At 39.7% G+C, this 4,402-nt stretch overlaps 1 protein-coding gene across 3 annotated transcripts in view; it reads right to left on the bottom strand.

Annotated features, from left to right (window-relative positions):
* The window catches only part of LOC123981564 (pro-neuregulin-3, membrane-bound isoform-like), a 580,451-nt gene that overhangs the window by 41,366 nt on the left and 534,683 nt on the right, over positions 1–4,402 (bottom strand). The gene's annotated exons all lie outside the window — the stretch shown is intronic.

Below are 4,402 nucleotides of genomic sequence, written 5' to 3'. Positions count from 1 at the left end.
GTGTAAATCATCCCAAAATGGCCGTAAAATTCAAAATGGCCGACTTCCTGCTGACTTTACGCTATGGGTTCTTGAGGCTTTTTTGTGCGTCTTGATACGATACATGTCCCCAGAAAATTTCGTAGACGTAGGTTGAACGTGAACGAGGGGCTAATTTTTTCCAATTTTCTAGGTGGCGCTAGCGAGTCATTTTGCAACGCCCATGTGCGAAACTTGTAGAATACGAAATTTTTCACCGGTTCTGACATGTTTGCAAATTTTGGTGAGTTTTCGAGAATGTTTAGGCCATGTCATTTGGGCCTACTTTGCAGAAAAAAGAAAAAAAAAAAAAAAAAAAAAAAAAATATAATCCGAGCAAATTCAATAGGGACCTCACACGGTCGTGCTCGGGCCCTAAATATATATAATCCGAGCAAATTCAATAGGGACCTCACACGGTCGTGCTCGGGCCCTAATAAAATAAACTAGGGGAAGGTTGTACAATATTGTAGGAGAGAAACCGGAGAGGCTTTCATACTGTATCAGAGAGTGTGGAGGATCACCCTCAGATTGAACAGCTCGCAGTTTTGCTGACAGAGACAGAAGCAGAGGATCAATCCGTGCCTGCGTTAGGAGGGAGTAGATATTAGACTGTATTCAGACCCAATCCGCCGTTGCAGCGGCTGTGTGACTGCCTGTGGGGGTGCATGCATGCTAATTTGTGTTTTAGAACATAACCGCTGTGAAACAATCTGTGAAAATAACATTTTCCACATCTAGGAGAGGATCATTAGATTCAACTTCATTGTCATTATGCGGAGTACGAGTACAGAGCTAATGAAACGCAGTTAGCATCTAACCAGAAGTGCAGAAATATAGTGATTTTATACAGATTTTGCTATATCTTTTACAGTGGAGATACAATATTTAGATACAGGAACCGTGAGTGTATAGAGGAGAGGTGGACAAGATTAGAGAACTGAGAGTGCAAATGCGGTTACAGTGTGAACAGAAAGTAAATGTAAGTATGCAGAGTACGACACCATATTCACAGTAAGTTATACAGTTGGCAATATGTACAGTAACATCATTAAACTGTGTACAAAATTGGAATAGTGCAAATAACATGTAGGCCTACTGTGAGTAGTGCACTATGGGTATTAGATTGACTTGCGGGGTCACAGATGATGGCTCTTTTGTGCTGCTCAGGCAGCGCCTGTGATAAATGTTCCATTGGGCAGTTTTCACCACCTGCTGGAGGGATACGGGTTATGTAGAGCAGTTGCCATACCACACTGAGATGTTCCTCAGGAAGGGAGGCAGGGCTGGGTGGTTTGAAGAACCTATGGTCTGTATGCCTTGCCACATACGGCACACGTCCGAGGAGTGCTCTTCAATCCTCTGTTTGTTTGTGTGTTTGGCAGATTCCCCTCTTCAGGTTAGCCCTGGCTGAGCTGTAAACCTCTCAATGTTCAGAACTGAATGCTGCATCTCTGGTTTTGAGCAAAAGGCGAACCTCTGTTCATCCAGGGCTTCTGGTTGGGGAAGGTTTTTATTTATTTTATGTGGTCACTGTGTTAATCACATCATTTCAGTGTTAATCTGAGAGTTTGTGTTGGCCTGAGCAGCAAAAACACACACCCCTGTGTGCTGGAAATGATGCTGAAGAGCGGAGTCAGCACCCTACGACCACATCCTTATACATATAATGACCAGGGTACACATGGGAATCAGGAACAAAGAGACGGTCAGACTTTTCAGGCATCAGTCACATTGGTGTAACTTAAAAATCATGTACTAAATCAGCAGAGCAGTGGGTATCAACAATGTCTATGCACCATGCTTTGTTTAAATAAATGCCACACCTTTGTTTTTACCTGAAGCTGCTGCTTCTGGATTCACCACGCTGTTAAGGATTAATCTGAAACTCACTGGCTCTCAACCTCTGATTATTGTAAGCATTGATACACCACCAAAACCATCTGAAGTGTTTTTTTTACTGAACTGTCTGCACTATTGACGTTTGTTTGTGCCATGACTGCCAGTATATGTCTTTTAGGTGATTTAAATATGTCGACAAACCCGCTAACTATAACTTGGCTAGAGATTTTCTGTCCCTCCTTGACAGTCGCGATATCACCCAAAGTGTCATTTTTCCAACTCACAACTAAGGTACCATCTTTAGACTTAGTCTGTACCACGGGTGTCAGTCCCTCTAATGTCACTGATGGTCACCTCTCTATTTCTGATCACAAACCTGTTTTGTTTGACATCCCTGTCCCCCTTTCCATGAAACAAATCAACTGCAACATCACTTTCTGACCTTATCACCCACTAGAATGCCTCCTCCCCTCAAAACCTGTTCAGTGTCCTTTACCCACACTGCTCCCTGGCACATCCCTGAGCTACGCTGCCTGAAAGCCACTGGACAGCAACTTGAACGTTCCTATAAAAGATCCGGTCTTGAAATATATCTACAAGCATGGAGAGATCACCTTGTGAACAACAAAAATTCCCTATCAGCCGCAAAATCATCCTTTTACTCTGACAACATCAACTCTGAAAAAAACCTCCACAGTTCTATTCTCCACAGTCACTGTTTGAATTGCTGATAAAGTATACCATTACAGTATGTTATATACAAAACAAGGTGAGTCTTAAAGTTTGGCAAGTCATGACTGGAAGGATAAAATCTGAGAATTAATTTTAAAGAAACTCTTATTATTGATCAAATATTTGTGAGGTACTAACCACAACAGCATCATTTCCACTGGGGATGGGGAGGACATATCCCACTTCCTTTTATTGTTTCAGGTAGATTTTTTTCACTTAGGTCTCTCTGAACATTGTCCACTTACTGTAAAACTTTCATAATCCAGAGTGTATACGTTCTGAGCTTATAAAACTGTTGCTCCACTGATCTGAGTCATCTTCCTGTGCACTCAGTGCAGCAGAGTATTGCGAGTCTTATTAGTGAAGGACCGCTACTCAGGGCTGAAAAGGCAGCGACAACTTTGTTTTTTATCTACACTTAAAGCACAGAGCTTGATGTAGTGAGCATTCAAATACAATGTCTGTCAGAAATAAAATGATTTAAGTACAGTTAGTACATTAACAATAAAGAGGTTAACACATCTTTTATCTTCTGTTCTATTACCATTATGGACAGCTGGTTTGACCTATAGCTCTGAAACAAACCTTGAATAAGCATACCCTTTCCCAGCAAATAGTACTCACTTCTATTCACACACATTTTCACCGATGGGAGACTGGGGATCTGTTTGGGTTTCAAGAACCATCAATCTTAGGCACCATCAACACTACTCTGTTATTGTTTAAAAACGGATTTTTAAAACGATTACGATCTCCGTCATCAGAAGCGTTTTAGCTGTGTTGATCTCCGTCTACATTAAAATGACTGAAAACGCACATCTAGTGGCCGTTCACGCCCAGAGTCGTTTGTAAAGACACAACAGTCATCTGCAGAGGTTTCACAACTCAAGGGACTTTGCAAAATGTCTTTAACTATTTAAAAAGCTTAGTTGTCAGCTGACAAATAAATTTTCAATAACACAAAGGTCCTTGGCAAAGAACAAGGACCGACTTCTGAACCAACCAGATGATAAATAGACTTTGGTATTAGAGTTCTGTATTGTTGCAGATGTTGTTTTACATTTGTCAGAGAGAGACTTGCTTCACAAATGGATGTATTTTTGTGATACTGGACTATGCTGGCACTGTTTATTTCAATGCCTCTGGGACCAATCTCTTTCCTTTTAATGCCATCTATAATTTCTTTCTGTCTTTCTTTCTATAATTTCTAATTTGTCTTTGTATATTTCAATCAGCATGCTTTGTTTCTACACATTATTGTACAATGCTTGATGCACTCAGATCAGTCCCTTTGGATACAACATCACAATTTGGTATCAGCTTATTTTTAAATGCATACATTTGAATAATTTTTAAACTCCACTGGGAAGCTCTGATAGTTTAGGGACGCTTTATGGTTCACTTTGGCTTGTTAAAGGGTTTGTGTTCATGGTTTCTGACTGGAATCATTTACCGTTGTTGTTCTATATTTTTATATTGTCAATCTATATATTTATGTTCACAATATTCTCTTCCACTGCAATACGTCTGCACAACACAAACCAGAGTAATGCACATGTAAATATGTGCAAATTGTTCTTTCTCTGTAAATAGTTATTATTTTTCTCTATTCTTTTAATATTCTTATATAAGTCGCATTTGTTTATTCCATATTTATATATTTCTACATTTATTTATGTCAACTGTATGTTTGTCTACGTGTAGCACCTTATCACCACAGCAAATTCCTCGGATGTGTAAAAAAACACTATTTGGCAACAAATCTCCTTCTGATTCTGATTCTGATATATATCAAACTACGACAATGAAA

Source organism: Micropterus dolomieu, linkage group LG13 (genome assembly GCF_021292245.1).
Source record: "Micropterus dolomieu isolate WLL.071019.BEF.003 ecotype Adirondacks linkage group LG13, ASM2129224v1, whole genome shotgun sequence".
NCBI classification, from domain to species: domain Eukaryota; kingdom Metazoa; phylum Chordata; class Actinopteri; order Centrarchiformes; family Centrarchidae; genus Micropterus; species Micropterus dolomieu.
This window is presented reverse-complemented; position numbering and strand designations above follow the sequence as displayed.